Below are 27,587 nucleotides of genomic sequence, written 5' to 3'. Positions count from 1 at the left end.
ACAAACATCTGAGTGAACTCGCTCCAGGATTGCTTCAACTCTACTATCTCGATCCGAAAAGGAATATTTCACATACTTACCCAAGGTACAACCTTTGCATGTATTTGTCTGCTCTAGTTTTCACTTGGGAAGTCTGGTAAAAATCTGCTGCACGATCATCAAGACTCCATGCTGCATATGTCCCAGTCTTCTATGCCATAACTCGCCAACATCTTGGCTTTGCACCATCTCTGCTTTAGAACTCAATGCAGCACAGTCGTCTACCTCCAGCTTGTAGAGATTCTTTACTCGAATCCCAATTTGCTTGGTCTGTCCAGTATCGATATGCCTTAGGAATACCTTTCCTTTACTAAAGACTACATCATAGCCTTTATCTTCTAGCATAGTGATAGACACAAGATTCTTCTTCAGACCTAGTACATACTTTACATTAGTCAGGGTGAAGGGAGCTCCATGCTCCTTCTGAAACATAACTGTACCTTCACCTGAAACATGGTACTTTCCATCATCGCCCATCTCAATCTGCATCTGGAGATCCTTTTCCTCCAAAGTACTGAAAATATTCTTGTCGCTTGACATGTGGAATGAAGATCCATTGTCCAGGTACCACACGCATCCCACCATGGATGAAACCATGCATGTGATAAGAGAGAAATCCAACTCAAACTATGAGGCCAGTGCCTCACCATCAGATCCCTTCGAGGATCTCTTCTTGCATTTCTTTTGTGGACAATTCGTAGCATAATGGCCCACATGACAATGAAAGCATTGTACTTTTGATTTCTCAAACTTCTTCCCACCATGGGAAGAAATGGATTTGGAATGGGATGCCTTCCCCTTCCCTTTCCTTGCCTTACTCGCTAAGGCTAGATTTTCCTCGTCATCTTGCTTCGATGAGGATCCATCTTTGGTGCTTCTTCTTATCTCCTCTTGCATCAGATCCGACCAAAGTCATTCCTAATTTGGCAGTTTTTTTCTTCCATTAACTGAGTCTTGGTAGCTATGCTGGCTCTTAGGAAGACCGAGGAGTGCAAGGCTCACCATGTCATCATCGGTTGTCGTGATCGCTACACTTCCAAGCTCATTCGTGCACGTGGTGAGCTTGTTCAGATATGTAGAGATCTTGTCTTTCAGCGCCAGCTTCCTCTAATCATTGTTGTTCTGATATAGATCTTTCAATGTTTTCCACATCAAAAATGGTGTCTCCTTCCCATGGAGGCTCGAGACTATGTGATTTCAAACTTCCTCCATGAGGATTCTCCTTGCTCTAGCCACACATTTCTTCCATTCCGCCAATTTTGTAGCATCAAATGCTGTGGGCTTGGGGACTTCTTTATCAATGAAGTCCTTTAGATCGTTATCCTCTAATATTGCTTCCATGCGATCCTTCTAGGCTATATAACTCGAGCTACCATCAAGGGCATACTCAAGTCTTAAACTGTTGAATGCCATTGGTGAAATTGAGATGTGATAAGAACTCAATTTCTATATTCATGAACCTCAAACTTCAAACTTCTCCCTTCTTGTATACTGTTCTTCACCTTTGATCACCTTTTCTCTTATACCATGCAGAATTTCCCATTGTAGATCAATAGATTATGCAATATACTAAAGAAAAATACAAGATCTACTTCTACAACAAACTTGTGGAAGCTTAATCGAATATGAGCAAGATCAAATAGAACACATATAACTAAGAATGAGAATTCAATGACACATGAACACAGAATAATAACACAGGAAAAACCTCAGCCTAAAACCCCAATCTTTGTATTATCATACAAGTGGAAATATGTTCATTATTACAAAAATAATCAGCCCACAAGCTATCCTTCTCTCTCTACAATCAAAACAATACAACTCACAGACTGAATAGACACAGGATATGCCTTCCCTCAGCCCTCGAAGCCTCCTATTTCCTTGCACAGTTTTTCTTTGGGTCCAATGATGCCACCTGTGTGATTGGCCTCATCACACACTCACTAAATTGAAGAAGTAACTGCGCAATCTATAAGGAATGAATTCCTTCTACATGCAAGAGATATTCACAATGGAATATTCCTGCAACTGATATTACACTGTCCCATCACCTCATCTCAACTGGGTCTCTGTCTGAACTGACATGCATGAGTTATTTATGAGAGAATATTCAGTTATCTGAAGTGCAACAGTTACATGCATACATCCATTAACTAACTAAACTCACAATTAGTTCAACAAACTATTTGAACTAATCTAACTGGACTTGGTTCAGTTAACTAAGCCAACTAATTACAACTCAATATTACAACTCATCCTTATCTCTTTAACTGATGGATAAATTCCTCAATCAATGGAGAAACTGTTGCATGTCTTCACATAAAATTCATGTTTGATTTTCTACAACTAATTAACTCAAGATGAATTAATTAATTATTTTACAAATAATTGCTAAGATCAAATTCGAATTTTTACTTCTCTATTTTAGTTTAGGGACTAACTAAATAGGAAGGTATCTCGAAATTCTATTTATAGAAATGCTAAATTTAGCACTTCTATATTTAGCATTTCTTGTTGCTATTTTCAACAATACTTGTTGTGCCAAAAGTCAGCTTAGAAACCCACATTTCCAAAGTTGGCAAAAAGTCGCTTCATATAATCCAATTCCAATTAAGGGAAATTAATCGCCTTCTTAATGCTCATTAAAAATCAAGTGGGAGGAGCCATCAGGGTAATACAAAACCACTGAGCTCAATACTCTTCCCTTTAATACTCTTCCTTTTAATATATGTAAACCCAAAACCTAGGGAAGAACCACCCTCGTCCAAGACTATTAATATAGTTCTGCAATCATGACTATGGAGCAAATAGAGTTACTTATCTTTCTATAACATTAGCATGAGTCTTTAGACTAGGAAATAATGTTTACATTAGTAAATTGATAGATTAGGTTGGTTAGTTGTTGGTATTTGTTTTGAGAATTTTTCAACAATATTCTCTTTGATTAAATTTTGTTGCATATCATGGGCATTATTTATGTGTCTTGTAATTTGGGTTTCGGGTAATATACGAATTGATTTTTGATTAATTTTTGCACATGATTGCTCCTCCAATTTCTTGTTGGTATTAGAGCATGTTCTCGCTTGATTTCGTTAGGGAATGACGAGGAAGATGAGGAAGCCTCAAGTGTTATTGATTCTCTGTACAAATATTAAGATAGTGACTGAGAGTGTTTAGATTTTGTCTGTACAAAGATTAAGATAGTGCGTGAAAGTGTTTAGATTCTCTCTGCGTGAAGTTGGAGTGTTTATGAATATTATTTCCCTATGTTTGGTTTGACTCCTAGATCGACTTGCAGACAACAATGAATTAAGAATTTCACAGATCAAAGTCATTGATCACTATGTTTGGAGAAATTGATCTTAGGCAGAGCGAGCGTGTAATACAAAGACATTTGCGTGTGGAACCATCAACAACATCACTCTTCCCTTGCACAAGAGAGGAGTCAATTATTGAATCAAATGTTCAAATCTCGCTGGAGCTGATAACACTCGTTATGTTCAAGGCAACGTAAATTATTCATTTGTGAGCCACCACCATGAAAGAGATTTTGTAGGATAGTGTTGTACCGACTACAACCACCCTCCAAAACTTTGGCCTGCACCAATTTCGGAGCCTCCCTTGAAGAGTTTCACTTGATGACTGCACAAACTCACGTTCACTCCATGAGCGCATGTGAGTCTTTACATCCAGCTTGCTTGTTCACTGCATTCAAGTCTCTGCATGCTGAAGTCTAAATCATGTTTGTGACCATGTTCTGGTTATGCTCAAAGTCTTCACTTCATATGTGCTTGTTGTGTTCGCTATGAAAGCATCTGTCACACTCAAACACGGAGTCACATTCACTCTTGCGCAAGTGCCTTCTCGATCAATGAGCGATCAATCACGAGTGTTGTGCTTGTCACTAGCACCGTCAGTCAGTCATGTTGAACATGTGTGTCTGGATGGTTTGATCGTTTCATCGTCAAGTCATGCGAGTGTGTGTTTGTATGATCACCTATGCATCTTTCGATTTTTCACACACTTAGCCATTTTTGCTGAAATTCTGACAACCAAACTCCCCTTTGACAACCGGGCCATCATCCTGCCATTGATTCAATCGACTGTCAACCAAAATAGCGCAGAAGCACCAAGTTAGTCTTTTTAAGCTGCGCTACCGGCAAGAAATTCAATCAACTCTCATGCTGGCCACTCAGATAGTCAGACCCGGCAGTCACCCGAGGACTGACTCCCCTAAAAAATTGCTTAGAGGCCACTGACCTCACCTACTGAATTGATTGAGGAAATTACGCAAACAGGCTGGACAGACACCAATTGTTCGTCCCTGTCTCCTTCATAAAATTGTGCAGTTTTGCCAATCAGTCACCCAGACAGTCAACTGGTTATTCATATTGGAAATTGAGCAGTGTTCATGAGCAGGCCTTCCACCACCCATCAGTTAGATCAGCTCAGAAATTTCGCAGAGATGATCAGTAGGCCGACCTCTCTACCTTGGTGCATTTTCTGTTGCCAGCAGCCCCTAGCAGCAGACTGCCAATTCTCTCCATGGATTTTGTAGTTTTTGTTGCCAGTGACACTAGTAGCCAACTGGAAGTTCCCTCTAGGAATTGCATAGTTCTGGCTGCCAGTGACCCCAGCAACCAACTGGAAGTTCCATCCTGGAATTGCGCAGTTTTGGCTTCTAGTCTCTCAGACAATTCCCCCAAGAAACTACGTAATCCCTGTGTGTTGACCCTTCATGCAGCCCGACCCATTCCACTGGAAAATTGCGCAAATATGTTTGTCCAACCCCCGCAGAATGTTCGTTCCGAAAAATGTGTAGAGCATGCCTATCTTACCTTCATACAACCCGAATTGTCCCTCCCAAAATTTGTGCAATTTTTCCTCCCAACCGAGCCATACCTCGCAGACAGTCACTGTCGACTCAGATTGCTCGTCTCCATCACTCAATGACTTTCGCGTAGTTTTCATCAATAGTGCCAGGAGCCATTATCCCGCTTCACACCCTTGCTGCCTCCCCTGGTTACCTGCATCTTAAGTGATCATGTGTCATGGTAGACTAGGAGGTTTTGGATTTGATGTCATCTCATCATGAGTGATTGCAGGTATAGGTACACCAAAAAACATGGAAAGATGAAAAATGAGATGAACGAAGGGAGCACATGCAGAAGGACAAGTTTACCAATGGATGATCGAATGAAGCATGTGAAGCGGACGAACACGACAAACATGCACATTTTCAAACATATGAACATGTCAAGCCTTCCAGTATGCAAGCAAGGAACAACATGCTAAAGCTTCATCAAGCGATCCAAGGACCATCGAAGACTTTGCATACTTCACCATGCAGAGATGAAGCTATGATACACCATGAAGACATCCATCACCCAGTAGCACTGTAGCTCAACATGCACTCCGGCAACAGCAGAAATGTATCAGCACTGTCATTTCAGGTCATGTCGAATGATGTCTCCCACATCTCCACTATGGGCTATGTTGTCAATCAATGTGATATAATGTGGAAAAAGACCCACTTGTTGAACAAAGAGTCATGTAAGTCGAAAATTCATGGAAGTAAAACGGTCATGAGGGTAGTCGAGCAGCCATAAGGGTCAATTTCACCCTTGGCTATAAATACCCCCTCATTTGTACATGCAAAGGACTTTCACCTCAGCTCCTCCCACATAGCCAAAAGAGTAATATTTTCTTTGAGCAGTAAGTAGTGCTTCCAACACCCCACACTCAAGGTTAGTGATGTATGGTGTAACGATGTGTCTTGGAACTTTTGCTTAATTCAAAACCTCCTAACAAGCCAACACATTATTACACATGTATTCTATCTGTTGTAAGACTGATCTTTAACACTTGTAATGCATGTTGCTTTAACCTGTGTTCTACATTTGAACTACTTCATTTGTTGTAATGCATAATCTATTAATGGAAATGTGTTGTATATTATGTTAATGTTGTCTCGCCTGTGTAGACTACTCTCCCAGACACAAGACATACCTTTCACATGAAGCTTGCTTTAATAACCGTTGCACTCATTCGGACTGATTCATTGAGTTTTGTACGTGTTATCTTACCTTGTATGTTGTGATTTGCCCGATCTGTGTGGACTGCTCCTCTGGAAGTTGTGCATGTCATGTTGTGTTGTGTGTTCTTACCAATGTTGGGGCTACTCCAAATTGACCTAGAACTCACTCTCACCCTCTCCCTCCATAGTGAAAGAACCATTGACACAAGTGAAACTTACACAAACCAGGCACGTGAACCTCACTTCTCGAAGACAAAGCAAACCAATCTCCTATGCTAACAAGCAAGAGTTGAGGCAAATCCTTAAGACAATGGAAACCAGGCCATCATACCAGATGGGACTCCCACACCAAATGGTGTGAGGTCTAGTTTGGACTTCATACCTGGGTGATCCCCTAAATGTTGATGGGTTCAGGACCGTTAACAGATAGATATCATGCTAGATATTGTTCAAGGTGTTCAGGGCCATGGGGCTACCCTCGTCTGTGTTTATCTGATAATCCTAGCAACAGTGGGCATTTATCAATTATCAAGATCCATCTTGGCCTATTCTTGTGCAGCAACAGATCAGTGCAGCATTCGATTTCGTTGTCACTATGCTGGATGGATGATCAGGGAGTTGTTGAATCCTCCAAGTGTTTGAGAACCCTCAATGCAAGTGGTTGGCATGTGGAGGATCATCACTTCTATTAATTGAATTATATGCATTGGGGTGCTCCTAAGGTGTGGTATGGGGTTCCAAGTAGTGTAGATTTGCAGTTGGAGCACGCAATGAGAAACAATTTGCCACATTTGTTTGGAGAACAACCATACTTGTTACATAAGTGGGTCACTAAGTTATCTACCTCAGTTTTAACTTCAGAGAGTGTACTAGTTTATAGGTGTGTACGAAATGTTGGATAATTTTTACTTACCTTCCCCCGAGCATACCATGCTAGCTTTAATTGTGGTTTCAATTGTGTCAAAGCTGTAAATGTGGCACCAATTGATTGGTTACCACATGGGTAGAGTGTTGTACAGATTTATTGAGAATAGTGTCGCAAGACATCTGTATCACTTGTTAAGTTACTATTAAGGGCATCAAGAGTGGTTATGGAATCTCTTTGTGAGATATTAATATTGAGAAAAAGGAACTCTCCAAATTATGAATGGCAGGGATTTTGTGGACAAGATGGCATATTCACAAAGGCTTTCAAGACACGTGTTGAGATGGAGCGTGCTAGAAGAGTCTATCTCTCAAATCCTTCAAGGAGGAATTTCAATAATAACATCTTTTCTGGACTAGAAAGACTATGAGATATAGATCACAACGAGAAATTTATGCATAGGGGATTTGCAAAGCACTGTCTTTTCAATAATGAGAAATACAAAGACAAGGTTGCATATAGTAAGGGAAAAGCATAACTTCATCTATTCATTGTTTTATGGGCTATATGCCCATCTATAATGGTGATTGGGAGATCTAAACGTTTGGGAGGAAATATGTTTCAGCATTGACAATTTCTAGAATAGTTGTTTGCTACATGATTGGGTGGTTTTTTGCATTTATCTTGTTTTAATCAGTTTATAATTCATATTTTTTTCATGTGCAAAAATTATAGTATATAAAGGCCAATTATTGAATAAAGTGATCATAATTTAAAATAACAGCTTCTCACTATTCTTCGATGGTGAGAGAAAGTATCACTAGTAGGTTCTCAATGTTATTCGGTGCTGAGACAACGTACTACTAGTTTGATTGTGTGAGTCTTTTATATGATCATGGGTATTGTTGTAGTTTGGGCTTCAAGAGCTTCGATTATAGGTTATGTTATGAGATCCATGTGTGTAGAAAGGCCAATGACATAATTTACTACTCGATAGAGTCCAATATTGAGATTATCCTTCGGGATATTGAGAAACATCAATTATACAAAGTTTATCAAAGATGGTTAGAGCTGATTATGTCTTAAATGAGTTGAATGGGAAGCTCAAAAATTTTGGTGGTGAAAAAAGCATTGTCCAGGAGACTTTAGAGGTACGATAAGTGCCTAGAAAGACCAGTGAGACAAATGTTACATGTGAATTGTAATTTCTCATTTTTGTATTAATCTTTGTAATGATGTAATGAAAGCATTAAAGAGGGGACTTGGAAATAATGTTTACATTAGTAAATTGATAGATTAGGTTGGTTCGTTGTTGAAATTTGGTGAAATATTTTCTCAACAATATTCTCTTTGATTGGAATCTATTGGATCTCATGAGCACTATTTATATGGCTTGTAATTTGACTTTTGGGGTAATATATGAATTGATTTGTGAGTAATTTGTGCAAATGATTGCTCCTCCAATTTTTTTGTCCTTGTTAGAATATTAATCCCAATGCCATCTATGCATATTCATGTGACGTCTATGCCTATTCATGTGATGACGAATTCAATGTTAGTCGACAGATTCACTATCGAATCTTGGACTCAGATTATGTATACATAAATTGATGTTGAATGTAATCTTCAAGCTCTCTTAGAGAGTCTTCAAGCTCTCCTTGGTGAGTTTCAGTAGTCCTAGCTCGTACTATTTGATTTATTCCTAAAGCTCCTGCCAATCTGCACGTGACCAAAGGTTATGACCTTGATCTCTGACCTTTTCTATTATGTACCACTCCTTTATGCACCCCGGAAAAATCTTTCGAGATAGGGAAGCTTGCTCTATTGTTCTCGTCAATTAATGAAATGGCTCCACGTCGTTTCCCTCACATGTCATCCCAACCCATCTAATATTTCACGCAATGGACTACCTATTAGAGAGACTACGGGGAATGAGAATTAGTCTCATCAATTGTCATTCCCAGCCTCCATCAATTGTCGTGCTCAGCTCTTTATAAAAGCGTGCAAATAACAAACCTCTCGGAGAAGTCAGCGTCTTCTTCACCCACTTTTCAGTCTTGTCCTTTGATAAAGAAACCCCACATCATCTTAGAATTCGACACGTTGGCTACTCTTCCACTTGAGCCCGACTCTTTCCAATGACGCACAAAGGCTTGGGCTTCCTGGAGGAGTCCACACTCCTTTGTCGGCTCTTTTCCAGTTGCACAACCAATATATTGGCTCTAAATCGTCTAGAAGCTTTGAATGTTAGCTCACTTCCACATCCATTCGGTGCCTCCTCATCCCGACATTCCCTTATACGCTCCCTCTTCGATATTCCAGCAAAGACATATGGGGACACATCACCCCAACACCATCTCTTGATGGGATTTTTATGACATAACCTTGATCTTTTGTTTCCCCGATGCTATCAATTGACGTACTCCTATCGACCTTTAAAGAAACTAAGTGTTCTGCTCCTCCTTCATTATGTTCTTGACTTCAATTGCATGATTCTAGCACAATAGCACTCTTCCACAACCATTCACAAAACCCACCAGAACAGCAACCTTTCATCACTCTGCTCGTTTATTACACAAATAGTCTCATGCCTCCATCCTTCTGTTGCGTCTTTCCTCTACAAAACTTTAATTCTTCACAATAATTCAATTCCTCTACTTTTGTTGCATTGTCTTTCTAAACCAAACTCTCCCTCCCGAGCTTAACTTCGCCTGTTGCAAACACCAGGACTATTTTCATAAAGATAATAAAATAATTAAGTTTGAAGAGAGGCTCAACTTGTGTGGAGAACTGAAGATTTCCTCTCATTAATCTCTGACTATACAATAATTACATATAGGCGTATGAGCCTGATTTACAATGAATTGACCCTTCTCGTCCTCGTGGCCATATTCGGCCTCCAAATCCTTTCTTTTCTCCTCTCCTCCATCTGTTCACTCCCTTGAATTCCTTTTGGACTTAGAACTAAAAAAATATACAAAAGGATAGTGAACTAAAATTAGTTCAAATCATAATTTACTCAACTAATAAGCTCCTAGAAATCTTTTAGATCTGCAATTTTTTTTTCAAGAAATCTATCATATCCAAAAATATTTCTAACTCACTTAATCTCTTGAAGCCTTTAACATTAATATTACAAGTTTTATAGAATTCCTCAAAAATATAAAAACTTACAAATAATTAACAATTAAGGACCCAACTCTCTTAGTAAAGGAAAGACCTCTATGTCTTAGTAAAAAATATTTAACTTGGAAGTTGGATATTCCTGCATCATTCTGTCACAAAATCTTGTCCCTTCATAGCTAACATCTATCCATGCTTTGTTAGAAAATTATATATTACCGAGCAATGGAACACATAAAATATTGCAGAAATATAAACACAGAAAACGCATAAAACAAGAAAGACACAGATATATGTGGTGCACCCAGTTTGGGCTATGTCCACCCCGAACAGCCAGTCTTTCCTTTCTATTATCTAGAAAAATGAAGAGACACAACCTACAACAGATCTGATGTAATATCCTCTGTTTTCTCTCACAGTTTTGCCTCTCTGTTTCTCGCTCACCGAATACACATCTATTACACAGCTTCAAATACAATGCCCTCATACAAAGAGAGGGGTTGCCTTCTAGGGTAAAAAACCCTAAACTAAACATAAGTTCTACCATCAGATCATCCGCCTAATGAATGGCCCAGATTGACTAGAAATTACTATACTTTTACAAGGCAGTTTTACATCTATTTTTAGTTTTGGGGGCACTGCCCCCGAGCCCCCGCGGGGGGACCGCTAGTCTCCGGACCCCCAGCTGGGGGGGATTGGCCCCCACGGGGGGTACAAGTCCCCCCGCAACCCCCCGCGTGGAGGGGTTTACAAACTTCCTGGGGTATACATCTGGCTGAAACAGATACCTCTGACAATCATGCTCCACACACAACATACTTCAGCTACATCGGCCAAAGAAACGACATATCTTTGGATTACGCTATGTTTAAGTCTACACTTACTGTGTTCCAAGATGGAGATCACAACTACACCAACTTGTTCGATGCCATCGTTGATGCTCTTTTCTCGATTATGGAAGCCTTGGAATTTTCCAATGTCTATATCTTCATTAGTGAAAGTGGATGGCCTTCTACTAGCATGGATGTGGCCACAATTGAGACTTATAACAATAATTTCATTAAACATGTATTACGAATTCAGGAACACCAAAGAGTTCAGAATGAGCATAGACACATGATTTCACACTTTTCAATGAGGATTTGAAACAAGGCGATGAGACAGAGCGACATTTTGGACTGTTCTACCCTAATAAACAACATGTATACTCTATCAACTTCTCACCATGAGTTGTGTTGGAATCCGCATCACCTGTTATCCTAGTCGATGTGGACAAGTCTTTTTTTTTTTTTTTTAGTAAGAAAAAAACACTGCATTTATATAAATAAGTATAAACTAGTACATCGGTCCAGGAACATATTATCTCTGTGCATATCATCCTTATAGATCTTTCCTCTTTCTTTCGTGAGGTTCTATTCTATCCCATCACCATCAAACAGGTTACAGTAAAGAAAAAGTGTCAACTATCCTATATATTAGACAAACATATACTTCATCAGCTATTCATTCAGTGATCCCACATAGTAGGGTTGTCCCAAACAGGCAAAAAGAACAAAAACATAAAACCAAGCCGAAAAAAAACCATCAATCTACATAAGACTAGACATAACATAATTATCCTATCTAGGGAGGGGTAAATTCCCCACATCCAAAATATTGTTGCCCAGTCCTATCTCTATATGCATCCCGTCTAATGTATCCATTGATCTCATCTTTGACAGCTTCTCATCATTTTGGTTGTATTCCCTCCTAATCTGCTGAATCGAGTAGCTACTATAAGAGCCCCATAAAATACTAATATGTTTGAGCCATCCCTGTAGGTGGAGTTGTGTGATATTTATTTTTCCCAAAATGTGTTCAATGATAGCCATTGAGTCCCCAAATATATGGATATTGGGGATGTGCAAATATGTGGTTAAAAAGAGAAGTCCCCATAATGCAATAATTTTAACCTTCATATTTGTACCCCGACCATGTTATAGACATTTTTGGGCACTGCAACCCCAATCATACATGTCCATAAACCAAGGGCTCCTAAGTCCCTAAAAGTGTTGCTTCACACCCTAAAGGAACAAGGTCAGCTGATTATATCATCTCCCAGAAGTTCTCCACAGAAAACTGCTCAAAACTGGTCAAAGCTGGACCATACAGACTGCCCAGTGCAGAGGGTGCGATGCATCTCACCTGCTCAGTGAAAAGGGTGCGATGCATATTGGAAAGCCCTTCTGTAGGATGCGATGGGAGAGAGTAGACAAATGGCAGAGACAGTTTGCAAGGTGGATCGTCATGGAATCTGCCAGAAACTTCTCCTATGACACTTGCCTCTCTGAATTCACCCAGGGATGAGTAAGAGATCATCAATCTCCAAGTGGAATCAAGAACTATCAGAGAGAGGACACTAATCAGAATCCCAGAAGCTGACTCACCCCCCTGCAATCATCTATATATGGATCCCTCATCCCAGAGATCTGGAGGTTGGAATTTTGTATTTTGTAAGGAAGTGGTGTTGGTTTCTTGGTGGAACATCATAGTGTTGGGTGATCTAAGCTTTTAATGAGGTGAAGAAGGGCTTTCATGCTAAGAGGATGACGCTGGGTCAGAACAATTGGTTGTAATCCTCTTTGCTATTCTTGATATTAATAAAGCTATTCAAGTTTTCCTCCACATTCTTGTATGTTTGATGATATATGCATTTGTGTGGTCAATATATATCTGGTCCTATATTGTTTATGATTGTAGATCTCTGTTCTTTGATAGTATTGTGCTGCTTTGATCCCACAGGTGCTCTTTGAAGCCGGGTAGACGAAGGAAAAGAGGCAAGGATCTGTCAGAAGGGAGAGGAACCAAGCAAGGAATCAAGTGCAAGACTAAGGTTGGTGTCCTTTGTTCCCCTCTTATCTACTTCTCATAAAGGAAAGTGAAAGTAGTTTTAGTTTGTTTTTTTCTAAGATAGCTACCAATCTTAGTGGGACTAGCAGCTCCGAGTGGACACTAGATTTCCCGATAACAAAATGGCGACCATACTGGGGAGCGAATAGGTTGTTTGCTTGTCCATATTTGTTTGTTTTATAAACTTACAGACGGAGCCTAAAGTTAAGCCAGCTAGCCTTCGAACTGCATTTTCTATGCAAGTGCAAAGTAGATCAATGCTGCTTCAGTCTATCTCCGGGTTTTTTTTATAAACTAAACAATCGATTTGCAAACATTCTAATTGCCCTAGTGGTGGCTCTAGTAACCTCATTAGATCAGCCCCTGTGATTTCTATTTACTGACTATCATTAGCTCGGCCTAAATCCCTGAACTAAGCTGCAAACTGTGACCCGGAACCAAGTTGAAGTCTCGTCCCTGGACCATCGCACTTTCTCCTCTTGGGAATCTGGATGCATCACACCTCCCGTGTGCAGTAGGTGTGCTGCATCACACTTTCCTTGTGTTGCAGGTGCGTTGATCAGACAAGACCACTTCTGCTCTCAGATTTTGGTTTTTGTGTTCACTCTCTTCAGCTTTATTCAGGAGTTTTGCTATTTGTGATCAATATACCACTGTAGAAACTCCCTTCTTTTGCATGATTCCACCTCCATAGTACAAAGAACTATGAATGTTTTCATGTATTGTGCGCCATTTTTAGTTTTCTTTTACAAAGAAGTAGCGTAATCGAACTGTCATCTTTTGATTTGAAAGTGTTGCAAGTGTCGTTTTCAGTCAAAGAAAAGAATTCTATTGTTCTTGATGGTCGATTATACAATTACTCTTGTATTTGATTTGAATTAGTAGTTTTTCAAGTGTCAAAAGCAGTTTTCGATTCAAAATCGCAAAGTGTCGTCATAATCTTCCTTTCGTTTTTGAAGAGAAATTTGTTAGTACTGTCACTTTGAAAAGATAATTCAGATTTGTACTTAGCATTCTTCTTTTCATTCACACATTAAGAAAGCTGAAAACAAATACATGCATGTGCATTTGCATTTAGACTGCTTTTTGGTTTGATTTAGGACAGTGCATCTACTGTGTGCTCTCTGCTCTATGTTGAAAGAATATCATCTCTCTTTCTTTAGTAGGTAGGATTTTCATTGCAAAAAGAAGATTAAACAATTGTTTATCATCTTAAATTGCATTTTAGGAATTGTATATCTACATCACGCGGTGAACCTGAAAGGAAAATTTCTTAAGAAAGATCAACTGTAGAATAAATTCAATGAACATAAAAATGCTTTGGAACCTAATTCACAACATCTAGAAGTCTAGGCTAGAGACGTATTCCGGCGTCGTAAAGCTTGGTAACTGTCATTTTCATTGTTGGTTGGGTGATTCCTCCTCTTTGAGATGACAAGTGCCAGTACGGATTTGTGCTCCCACGTACCGTCGAGTATATATTGGGAGACCACAATAGGCTATATCCTTTATCCATAGGAAGCCGTGTTTGTCGCCCTATCAATCGCAATGCACTGAACACAGCATTCAGGAAGATTGACTGTCGTACCGTAAAAATTATTCTGCACTTTTGCGATTGGTTTGGTAATCCCTCTGTCTAGATTTCTAGAGTAGTCCCTTTTGTTCCTTTTTCAGACTCCTTAAAGGAAAAGGTCCATCTAAGCACTTGTCACTTCAGACTCATTAAAAATCGAAGGCAACTAGAGTCATCTTTTGTTTTTTCTCGACTCTTAAAAATTGAAAAAACAAGTTGTGTCAAAGCGTATAAAATTTATTTTAATCGGAATAATATCACCATTCCCGCTTTGGTCTTAGGTTGAGAAAAATGGAGTCCACCAACCAAGGATTCCCCCTTGGATGAAATCCTAGTCCTTTCTCCTCTTGGGGAGATGTTGGTGCACCTCATATGGCCACATTGTCACTTCCAGGATTGACGATTGGCTTGCCAATATGGATCTTCTCGACCTCCGTCATTCAGAACACCGTGATTCCTGAGCAATCGAGTCAGCAACTAGATGATACCAAAGTTACCCCCCAACCTTCTACTTCGTCCAATTCTCCCCCTCCTCTTTCCTCTTCACTTGATGAAGCTGGTAAAGCCAAAAATCAAGTAACTAAGAAGGAGAAGAAGGGGAAGGAGAAGAAAGAGAAGAAGAAGAAGGAGCCAAAGGCAAAAAGGGGTAACCGAGCATCGTCTAGTGAAAATCCGCACACTGCACCGTCCAAGCCTAAATCTCCATGTGTCATTTGCAAAGGAGACCACTAACATCGAGATTGTCCTTGCATCCCTTGGATCTTAAGGGACTGGTCTCCTTGTTTGCACAATCCGGTGTCATCAACCTCTGAAGATCATGTTGAAAGTACACCATCAACTAGTGAAAGAAAAGCATTTGGACAGAAAAGGAAATGTAAATTTCCTTGTAAACTGTGTGAAGGTGATCACATCATCCACCGTTGTCCCTTCCTGGATGAAGAAAAAAGAGTCTTGGATGACCGTACTGCTTCACCGCTATGGCTTCCTCCTAGATACAAGAAAATCTTGCCAAGTCCATCACTAGTTGAAAATCTGATCGACACGCCTTTGTGGTCGATCGAAGCATCTGTCATTGAAGATAAACCCGCTGAATCCATACCAGATGAAAGTCAAAATGTTGAGGCAGCAGTCGACCCAGTCTTGTCTTCGGAAGGTCCATCTTCAGATGATGCAACCACCAAAGAGAATGAGAACGACACCGTTCAAATTCTTTTCGTAAACACAGACTTCAATGAATATGGGGCAATCTACCCATTCCTTTACCGTAGGAAGGAAGTTCGTTAGAGTCATATCCGGCCGTCTACTCGGTCCCACCTCCAAGCAACCTAGTCATTTCCTTCGATTGGAATCTATTAGGCAGACCCCATTTACTGGCTAGTGTACCATTCCAAATCATTGTACAAGATTAAAAAATGGTCATGATCGGTACCATCATAGATGAAGGGGCTTCTGTGAGTACCCTTTCCTCAACTGCTTGGAAAGTGCTTGGTTCGCCATCACTTCTACCTGAGATGAGAAATCTGACAAGCTTCGACAAAGGAACCAGTCGACCGTTAGGGATCCTTCCCAATGTACCCATAACGTTGAGAAGGAAAACCATTTATATGAACGTAATGGTAGTCTAAGGACCTCTAGATTATAATCTACTCCTTGGGCGTGACTATATTTATAGCATGGGAGCCATTGTCTCCTCTCTCTTTAGAGTAATGTGTTTTCCGCATGAAGGCCGAGTGGTCCAGCCCGTAGACCAGCTTTCGTTCCTCGGCTCACACATAACTAATAGTCAAATGCCATCCGTAAATGGTCTTTTCACACAAGGAATGTCTCATAAATCTCCAATCTGTCCATGTGAAGAGCGCAAGTGGTTTGGGGGGACAAGACTGAAACCCAGGGGGCATGCACCCTGGCCTGTTTCGGCAGGAAAACCTTGGGTATAGGGTAGGTTTCCGCGGAGGATATATGACTAGTCTGACACACCCATCCATTTAGGAAAATGGGATTAGACTGGAATAAGATTCCCTCGTCAAAGTTATGTGAGTGGAGGCAACTGCGCTACTCACCTTTGTCTATTTCGATAGACATCACCAAGGAAGTTTTTTGTCTACAATGTGGATGGAACAATCTTGCAAATGCGAGAAGTTTCATATGGTAACCTGGAGACTCTACTTCGCTATGCCTGGGGGCATGCAAACCTTTTTGCCTAAAAGTAAAGAGGGACCATTTATTTTCTTAGTTTGTAGTTTCTCAACCCTTTAAACTTGTAGGGTTGGTCATTTCTAGTTTGCATAATGAAAGGATCCGGAGCAAAGTTTCGAATGGTGCAAGCTCCCTAAAAATTGAACCTATCAATGAGACATCCTTATTATACGACTGGCACGAGCAGTTTTTATGCGAAGTTCAAGCTCGTTAAAGATTAAACCTTAGCAATGAGCAAACGTTCCCCCAGAGTTTAAGCTCATTAAAAAATGAACCAATCACCGATAAATAACCATTTTGAATGCATTATCATCAGCTTTTGAGCCTTGGTCGTGTTCTCACCATCACCTCCACTTTATTTTAGCCAATCATTCACCTCCATTTGATTGTTTACCGCTTTTGAGGAACAACTACGAAGAGTGATCCTGTTAGCCATCCTTGTGACATTGCCATGATTGGAAAATTCCAAACCTTACCTGGAATCAGCTACTACCTGAAATTATCACTCGTTCCTCAAAAAACAAGTCTCCTTTAAGCTCTTTTCATCTGACTCGTAAAATATGAAAAGATTGCCGAGAAATTGGCCTCTCCAGCTCGTTAAAGCTACCGGAAGTGCTATCCCTCCTCTAGATTTTAATATTTTTGGACCTAGGGGATTATTACACAAAAAGATCGAGCGCTTGTTTTGTTCAGCTCGTTAAAATTACCAAAAATTCATCCCTTTCGTATTGTTTTATACTTTTTCGGACTTAAGGGATTATATGACGAAAAAGGATTATTGGAGTTTCCTTTACGTCCCTTTCAGACTCTCTAAAATTGAAAAGGACTGAGTTATCTTTGTCGTTAAACTCGTTAAAACCAAATAGTGACAAACTTGTCCATATAGACAAGAACGAGTTTCACTATCGATAGGCTCGTTAAAACATAGCGACGAGTTTGCCCAAAGGGAAAATTATAGTACAAGCATATGTTATCCTCCTCAAGCTTGACAAAAATAAAGAGGTACTGGTCAGCAATGACTGGGGAAAAATTTGGAAGAAAACTTGAAGAAACTTTATTTGTAGCAAGTCGCTCTTGAACATGACACTTTCACTCCACATCCGAGTCGGGTTGGGTTATTCCATTCATTGGTCATATCACCATTGGTCCATCGCACCATCCATATTTGGGGTTAATGCTACCAATCCATGTCAGTGTCACTGGTATGTTCAAGAGAAGTCGCTCAGAGAATTCACCTGTGTCTCATCCGCTACAATACATTCACGCTCCATTCTTTCATGACCGCCACCCTGAACCCTGTATCATCAGATCGTTTTCACCTCCAAAATAATTTACTCCATTCCGTGTCGTAGATGTGGGATTCATTAAGGCCCTCCTACGACGGGTCGCTTCTTATCGACATCAGCTCATTATCCAAGAAGTCGACTTAGGAACAACCATTTCAGTACTTTGAAGCTTGCATGCCTCAATGGAAAGTTTCTCACTTTCGACGATAGGTATACATCAATGGCCTTTGACCGAAAGATTTTGCATGGTGTTCGACGCCAAGTCCCTTTTCACACCATGTGAATTGTACTGTAGTACCTTGAGGGTCATCATCATTATCGATGATTCCTCTCGCGCTTGTTAACAACTTACATCATTGGCTGGTAATCAGGCGATGTCTTTCCATGTTCGACTCCAGAACATCTTTCACATGGATCGACTTGTACTCCGAGTGAAGATTGGACGAGTTTGAAGACCCCAGATCTAGTTTCATCCATCCGGGCTGCGATATATTCAGGAAAATAAAGACATCAAATGTACATCATTGCTGCACAGATGATCATCCAAATCAAAGGATGATGACTCTATTAGAATCATCAGTCTACCACACAGACGGTTGTCTGTCTTATGTACATGAAAATGAATTTATAAAGCTGAGCATGGGAATGCCCGCCTCAACTAGATCATGAAAAATATTATGAAGATAATTTATTGTATTGTATCATATTACAGGTCGCCTTCTAGCTCAAAAAACTTCAGATCCTCATGATAAAGCATTTCACCCGACATCAAAAGATTAACGACCTCATGCTTTAGGGGGCAACTGTTATAGACATTTTTGGGCACTTCAACCCCAATCATACATGTCCATAAACCAAGGGCTCCTAAGTCCCTAAAATTGTTGCTTCACACCCTAAAGGAACAAGGTCAGCTAATTATATCATCTCCCAGAAGTTCTCCACAGAAAACTGCTCAGAATTGGTCAAAGCTAGACCATATAGACTGCCTAGTGTAGAGGGTGCGATGCATCTCACCTGCTCAGTGAAAAGGGTTTGATGTGTACTGGAAAGCCTTTCTATAGGGTGCGATGGGCGAGAGTAGACAAATGGCAGAGACAGTTTGCAAGGTGGATCATCATGGAATCTTCCAAAAACTTCTCTTGTGACACTTGCCTCTCTGAATTCGCCCAGGGATGAGTAAGAGATCATCAATCTCCAAGTGGAATCAAGAACTATCAGAGAGAGGACACTAATCAAAATCCTAGAAGCAGACTCACCCCCATGTAATCATCTATATATGGATCCCTCATCCCAGAGAACCGGAGGCTAGAATTTTGTATTTTGTAAGGAAGTGCTGTTGGTTTCTTGGTGGAACATCATATTGTTGGGTGATCTAAGCTTTTCATGAGGTGAAGAAGGGCCTTCATGCTAAGAGGATGACGTTGGGTCAGAACAATTGGTTGTAATCCTCTTTACTATTCTTGATATTAATAAAGCTATTCAAGTTTTCCTCCACATTCTTGTATGTTCGATGATATATGCATTTTTGTGGTCAATATATATTTGGTCCTATATTGTTTATGGTTGTAGATATTTGTTCTTCGATAGTATTATGCTGCTTTAATCCCACAGGTGCTCTTTGAAGCTGGGTAGACGAAGGAAAAGCGGCAAGGATCTATTAGAAGGGAGAGGAACCAAGCAAGGAATCAAGCACAAGACTGAGGTTGGTGTCCTTTGTTCCCCTCTTATCTACTTCTCATAAAGGAAAGTGAAAGTAGTTTTAGTTTGTTTGTTTCTAAGATAGCTACCAGTCTTAGTGGGACTAGCAGCTCCGAGTCGAAACTAGATTTCCCGATAAGTGGCTAGCACCCTAATGTACCTAGTATTCTTGTTCCTCTGATATTCTAAGCCAAAAACCACATCCACAAACATCCCTTTGCATTGTCCCATAAAAAAAACTGTTGGATATATATCCCTAGGACTAGGCTTCTTAAAAATAGTGCTCGTAGTGTCCTTTTTGTTATCCATAGAAAAATTATACCACTCATTGATGTGATCCACGACCTGTGTTGTATGTTCCCCGAAATTTTCAAATAAAATATTGTTGCACCATTGCCATATTTCCCATAAAATAGTTAAAGGAATGGTCTCACATATTGTATTTTGTTTGCTCCACCAGCTTAAGCATTCCAGGATGTCTGAGAAATTTTTAAGTGGGAAATCAATATACTGTGCAATATAGCACCAAATCTTCATAGAGATCAAACAAGTGAGGAATAAATGTAGATTATTTTCCGCCACTTCTGTGCATAAGACACATACCCTTGGCCCTTGCCAATTTATCTTCTGTAGATATTCCCAAGTTAAGTTATTGTTTCTCCATACAAGCCATAAAAATACAATGATTTTAATGGGGATTTTTTTTTTCGAGAATTTATAAAATTCACATACCTCATTTCTATGTGACCCTTGTAGAAACAAATATTTGTATATATCCGCAACAACTATGTAGCGAGCCCTTATCTTCCCTGCTAGGTGATCCTGTCTCCATTAGCCTCCCTTCCGATACATGCTTATCGCAACTCGGATCTAATCCGATCCCATTCTCCAGCCAGCAGGTTTTTCAACCCCATTTCATCCTACTTTTTCCAGATAGGATAGTGATCATTCCATGTAAAGATGGCCTGGTTCCAATAGAACATACCCATATTGTGTATGAAATGTATGAGCTCCTCTGTGATTGGAATATCACTACTAAACCCCAGAATGTTGTCCTATCCAGTCAGAATCCCAAAATCCCAGCATAAGTTTTGTAGGAAGTAGTGTCTAATTTTATTAAAGTTGTGCCAAATGGCAGACCCTAAAGGAGTCCCTATGAGGTCCCAACGCATCCAAACAATGAAATCTTTTTCCTTTAGAGATTTGTGTTTTATAATATTGCTCCATTTGTTGCTACCAATGATACCCCTCCACAGTGCTTTTTGTAACAACGCCCATCCAAATAGTCTCAAATCCAGTATACCCCACCCTCCCATTCTTTTTGGAGTAGTGATAGTGGCAAGTTTTGTCAAGTGATATTTTTTCTTGGATATACCACCCGTCCAGATATAGTGTGCCATGATTCTATTTAATTTCTTGATGATAGTAATTGGTATACAATATAAATGTGCCCACTACACACTCAACTATGTAATCACAGATTGAGAGAGAGTAATGTGTCCCCCCAGTGAAAGTCATATGTTCTCCAATCCCGAAATCCTTTTATAATACCGATCCACTAGCCACATCCAATCATTAAGTCTATATTTGTTGGGTTTTATATGATATCCCAAGTATTTTAAGCCTCCCTCCATATTATCAACGCCAATACCAAAAATGTCCTTTATGAACTCAATATCCTCCTGTACGCAGCTACCATATAGAATGATAGATTTTTGTAAATTCATATAGAGCCTCGAAGCATTTTCGAATCTAACAAATATATAAGATAAAGCCATCCACGCGATCCTATTTATCATGCCCATAATCAAAACATCATCCATGAAAAAACTGTGGGAAATCTTGATGTTGCGACCCATAACCAAAGGAGAGAAAATACCTGTCACCACAACATTCTTAATATGAACACTAAGACCATCCATAGCCAATATGAAAAGTAACAGAGATAGGGAGCAGCCCTGTCTGAGCCCATGACCCACTGCGAAGTATTCAGTGGGATATCCATTGATTATAACATCATATCGCACATTAGTAATACAAGCCATAATCCATTCCGCATTTTTGGCCTGTAAACCAATTTTGTTTAAAACCATTCACAAGTATACCCATTCAAGACCATTGTACGCCTTTTGTAGATCAACCTTCATGACAACAACATTTAATTTTTTTATATGTATGGTATGCAAGCATTCCTGTGCAATGGCAACAACATCCTGGATTTGTCTATTTTGTAAAAAACCAAACTGCTCAAGCGATATGTGTTGAGATAGAGTGAGCTTCATCCTGCCAGCAATAGTCTTTGATATAATCTTATATATAAGATTACATAGTGAGATCGGTCTATAATCCGAGAAGGTCCCAGTGGATGTCCCCTTTGGGATGAGGGCGATATAAGTCGAATTTATATGTGGATGTATATACCCTCAGACTCTTGTTTCTTCAACCATGGCCAATATGTCCCCCTGGAATATGTCATATAAATGTGTAAATAACTCAACAGTCCATCCATCAGGACCCAGACATTTGTCTTTCTTAAATGATTTAAGGATCCCCATGATTTCCTCCCTAGTGACTTCCTTGTAAAGCGCCTCATTTGCAGCATCATCAAACATATTTGGATAAACATCCACCCCCCATATCTGGTCCTCTACACAGTCCGCCACCCTTTTCCCATATGTCGTATCAAAATGTTGTACAACCTCCCTACAAATCTCTTCTTGTGTGTGACATTGGTTTCCATCTAAATCCTTAACTTTCCAAATGGATTTTATGTTCCTTCTATGGTTGGCGAATCTATGAAAGAATTTGGTGTTTCTATCGCCTTCTTGGATCCAAATAGCCCTGCTTTTAAGCCTCCATGAAGCCTCCTGAAGCTTCAAAATTTGATTTCTCTTCATTTCTAATGAGTGTATGTCCATCTTTATTGATGTCGGGGGGTTTTGGAGAATGAACAGTTGGCACAGCTTATCCAGAGCCACCGTAATATCATTTAATTCCTTCTTCATTTGGGCCTTCTTCCGCCTATCCCATTTCTTAACCACCACCTTTAAATCCTTGAGTTTTTTTATAATATTTGTCATAGGGGAAGAATCCCGAGCCTGATCCTTTTGCCAACACTCCCACACAAGAGCATCGAAATCAGGGTTTGTTAGCCAAATTCGATTGAATTTAAAAGGAACTCCATATCTGAGATCCCCTTTCCGCCACAGAAGAATAATGGGTCTATGATCTGATATAAAATTACTTATGATTCTCGTTGTATAGACCCAAGTCTATCCACCATATTTTCATGCAAAAGGAACCTATCTAGCCATTTTGCCACATAACCATTACCCGCCCTCCCACTATCCCAAGTAGGACCAATCTTGGGTGAACAAATATCAACAAAGTTGTGATAAATGATAATATCTTTTAACATATCAGCCATAGTATCATCTTTTCTGATATCTCCCCATATCTCGTCCAGTCCAAGAGTGAAATTCATATCTCCAGCCATAATAAGGGACCCAATAACTAATATCACCTATGCAATCAATCCTTCCCATAATATGAGACGGTCTTTATACGAGGCATATATGTTAAGAATATGTATGTGTCCCAGGAAATCTCTAATATTGGCGGCAAGTAATATACCCACAAAACAAGAGAAAGCCTTCATATGAACCCATATGGGGTCCCATAAGGCAGCCAGTCCACTCGACTGATCCGCAGCATCAGTTGCAACCATGTACCAATCCGGGAGCATTTTTATGAAGTAAACAATCGCCTGTTGTGCCGAGTGCATAGTCTCCTGAATAAGAATAATATAGGGGCGGGAAGAAAGGAATAGTTCTTTGAGAGCCAAAAATTTCAGAGCGGCCCCTAGTCCCCGAATGTTCATAGATAAAATAAAGTTCATGAGAGCCCAGAGGAGGGCGAATTTTCTCTAAGGGCCCATGTCGGGATGGATGAAGCAATGGGAACATCTACCAGAACATTAGAATCAGAAGAATTGAAACGGATAGCCCTAGCACGACCCCTAAAATGATAGCTATCACAATTTTTTTTTGTGCCGAACAGTGATATTACCCACGAAAGTGGGGCTGATAAGTGGAGATGTGGCTCCATAAGGTTTATGGATGGTAAGAGAGTGGAGGTCCAAAGTATTATGTTGTAGTAGACATTCAAGGTCACTATCCACCAAGTTGTTAGGGGGAGATACAGGTGAACGTGGCATATTAGGACAGGTCCTGGTCACCGATGAAATATTATGTATAGTTTGAGAGTTGGATTCAGGTAAATACATAATATGTGATGGGGAGATATCACCATGTGACATCAGGAGGGGAGGCATCATCCCCGATGATGATGGGTCCATACTAGAAAAAGGTATACTCTTGTCCGACATGGGCAGAGAGCCATTAGACAGTGGAGTTTCGGTACCTTTAGAGGCAATAGGAGATGAGGGAACCTGAATAGCAGCAGATTAACACGTTTTTGTGATATAATGCTAGAATTAGTGAAGGGGAGTGAGAAAGGTGGTGTACCTGATATATCATTCCTATCGCTCGATATATCACCAAGAGCCAGGCCAGCAACAGACTCAACAATCCCACCACCCTTCATATCCGAAAACCCATGATAATTGTGTCGATACGCCGAGTGCCTACCACCCAAATGACATGACACTGAGCCATCAGATGTCCCGTATGATCACAAATGAGACATCTGAAAGTTATACCCCAGAAATATAATATTTGAATCAAATGCATGTCCTCCCAAAAAATATCTATATGATCTGGGAAGCCCCCTCTGTATTCTTTCTCAATCAGAACCCAAGCAATATGCTTGTCCTGGGCACCTAGGCACTGGGGATCAACATAAATAAACTTTCTAATTGCATTCCCAATGTCCATGAAAACCTGCCAAGTCCAAAATTCAATAGGAAAACTAGGTAATTTGACCCAAATCAAAGTATTTTTGGGCATCTCCTTCAATGGATTAAAGCCAATGTACCATGCATGGAGGGCCAAGAGCCACTGCCCCCAAATCCATGGCAACCCCTTAATGTTCTATAAGTCCTCCTGACACAGAAAATTGAAATTGTACCAATCGTTCATGAGCCTAACCACCAATGGTATATATCCCAACAGAGACTTCCATTTAGTTTCGACCCCTTTCCTCATCTTGCCTTCCCCCATCATAGCAAAGTGTCATATACCAACTAATGCATGTTTCTATAAACTACATACCGGATCAGTCAGTACGTTGTGGCTAAATCTAAGAATTGGCGCAGGAGATGTAATATTGATAGTATGCCTATTCCATGATCGTTGATTCCGATAAACACGCGGTCCATGCTGTGAATGATATTGTGCATGCACACCACCTGGCACACCACGAGAGACATCTAACTCGCAACCTGAAACTGTGCCATCTGGAACATCCCTGAGCGCCAACCCATAAGGATTTTTATGATTTGTCTCTGCCTCCAATGTGGCACAAATAAATGCCTCATTTGCTGATGTATCTGAAGAAAAGGGTTCCATGTGATCCATCATGGGAAAGCAGAGATATAATGGATGAAATGACCCCATCTTAATTGATCCAAATATGGTAGCTCCAAAACGCTAGTAAATCTGTTAGAAATCATACCACCATGGCGTCGGGATCCACAATCGCACAAAATACCAATGTTCAGGACAAGCCACATGCTGCCCACATATCGACAAACAAGAAATTCACCGTTCATTATCAACCCGAAAGAGGAATGTGGCATCCACATATATTAGAAAAATATTAATCCAGAAACGGACATATCAAACACGTCGTCCCATGCCTAGAAAAGAAGAAAATATATGACTTGGAAATAATGGATGAACAACCTAACTCCCATCACATAATAGCCACCCCGACGTCCCTCCACATGAAAACTCAAATTATATGTTGGAAGAAGAAAAGGTGGTTGACGGAAAATAATCCCAACACACTGGGGACCAAGGACTCCTATTTCACTGTCATTCTCTTCGATTTCATTTCTTCTTGGTTCTCTCTACCTTTCCTTTTTGTTAAGCACTCCCTTTATCATTTTTTCTTGTTTGTTAATGCCCTTGAAGAACATGAAATTATGTCTCACTTAGAGGTAAGTGGGGAGAATAGGTATTCATCTCAAGGAGGTCAACACAACTGGAACTATCCAGTTTTAGTTAGGGGTTAAAGGTTTGCAGAGGGAGTTTAAGTGCTATTGTAGCCAGGTCTCGAAAAGGATTTTTGTAAAGAGAAATTGTGTCAACTTAATTTTTCATAATCATATCGTTGTGGTTGTTTGGCTAAGAATGTTTATGGAGCTAATTGGATTAATCTATATTTACTAATTTATCTAGGTTGTTTCATCTAGTGAAACATACCTATTGAGTGGTTATCAAGGGTCGAAGTCTAAGGATTTTGTCAAGTTAGACAACTTGTCACCTCATCCAACATTCAGTCTTTTGGTGTGCTCCCTACCAACTAGACTATTAACATGACTAAGGAGGTGGTTGTCATGTTTCTTTTGAAGCTAGTAAGCTCGTGCTTCAACCTAGGTAGATTATATACTTGGAATGAGCTAATACTATTAATCTCTCCATTAATTTGATAGCCACTCCCATAGAATTTTTTTAAGGATAATTTATTTTCGAAATTGTCCATACATGTGGTTTGATATTTATTTTTGACAATCATTTTAAAGGAGATAAATTCATAATATATTTACACATAACCATAAGTATAACTAAGCTCTAATCAAGCTTAACAAAATATCGTGATATAAACATCTACAAATAGATTAAAATATCAATAATGCCCAATAAAAAATTCCAAATTCTTTCTGCACCTCAATTTCTCTAAAATCTAATCGTTATACATAAAACAGTCTTCCAAAAATAGATAAAGGAAAATTAAAAAATACTTAAAAACTTTCATTAAAAAATTATTGCTCAAAATTATACAGATTTCTTCATCCTTTTCATTTCATATCTTTCGTCTTAATTGTAACTATCTCGTTTTAAATCATTATTATTGTGTGAATACCATTTCAACCCTACAAAATTTTTATATGCTTGTATTTTAAAAACTATAAAAGAAATGTTAAACATTTAATAAAAACAGCTTTTTAATGAGACAAAATGAATTTTTTATATGCTTGTATTTTAAAAACTATAAAAGAAATGTTAAACCTTTAATAAAAATAGCTTTTTGATAAGACAGAATGAATTTTTTATTCATTATTTAAATCATCATGGCTTGGAATGGATATATTTATAATTATTTCAATTAAATTGTCTCTTAAATAATATTATAAATTTAGAAAGGAATTCTAAACCTTTTTTTTTTAAACCATTTTTATTTAAAATAAAATAATTTTGTTTTAATAAATAATTAAAATTTCTAAAAATTTATTTGGATAGAAAAAATATCATAATTTAAGTTGTAAAATTAGTATTATGATAATTATTATCATAATTCAACTTATCAAATTAGTATTGATGATGGTTATTAATAGTTATTTGACTCATCATCATTATTTAAGAACGATCATGTTATTTAAAATTATTAGTAATTTATAAGAGACAAGCTTTTACTTTTGATATATCTTTAAGTCTTGGATGATTAACTTGTTATATTTATGTTTGAAGAAAAATATATTTTTAAAGTAACATGATACTGCTCTTTTTATTTATTAATAAAAAAAATATTTTTTTTAAATTGCTTCGGAATAAATTTAAGACTTGGTTTAACAATTAAGTAAACATTAATGGTTGCGTTTTTTAAGTAGAAATTTCACATGGAAAGCTAAAGATTTTCAAACAATATATTTTTAAAATAAAATGATACCGCTCATTTTCTTTATTAATAAAAAAATAA

The sequence above is a fragment of the Pinus tabuliformis genome, chromosome 3_2 (genome assembly GCF_031772625.1).
Source record: "Pinus tabuliformis cultivar Carrire ecotype Pingquan chromosome 3_2, CPIR1, whole genome shotgun sequence".
Lineage (NCBI taxonomy): Eukaryota > Viridiplantae > Streptophyta > Pinopsida > Pinales > Pinaceae > Pinus > Pinus tabuliformis.
This window is presented reverse-complemented; position numbering follows the sequence as displayed.